General features: G+C 61.7%; 1 protein-coding gene across 1 annotated transcript in view; it reads left to right on the plus strand.

Annotated features, from left to right (window-relative positions):
- The window catches only part of LOC104462604 (cadherin EGF LAG seven-pass G-type receptor 3-like), a gene marked incomplete at its 5' end in the record, with an annotated part of 18,321 nt that overhangs the window by 5,867 nt on the left and 12,086 nt on the right, over positions 1-368 (plus strand). The window lies entirely within an intron of this gene.

Here is a 368-nt window from a genome sequence, read left to right on the forward strand (position 1 = left end):
GGCAGAGGTGCAAGCAGGGTGTCTGGGACTGTAGGGCAGTGTGAGCCCCAGGGGACAATACAAACCCTGTCCTTCTTCAGCCGTTTGCCCCAGGAGGAGGCAAGTTCAGCTCCTAACTGTTGTCGCTTCTCTCTCCGGTTCTCTCGCCCTCCGTGCTCAGGCTTGAGGGGTGCAGGTAAGGTTGTTCCCATCTCCTTCCCCCTGTGTTGTAAGGGCTCTGCCACACAGCTTTCCTTCCCTGCTCCCTGCCTGGCACCCTGCACACCCCCGCACTTCCCTCCTTGCTTCTGGAGCTGCCGAGTGTCTTCCCACCGCTTTGCCTGGCCTCACCACTCCTACATGCTGCGCCCCGGCTCCCCGCCCACTCA

The sequence above is a fragment of the Pterocles gutturalis genome, unplaced genomic scaffold, assembly GCF_000699245.1.
Source record: "Pterocles gutturalis isolate BGI_N339 unplaced genomic scaffold, ASM69924v1 scaffold28387, whole genome shotgun sequence".
Taxonomy (NCBI): Eukaryota; Metazoa; Chordata; class Aves; order Pterocliformes; family Pteroclidae; genus Pterocles; species Pterocles gutturalis.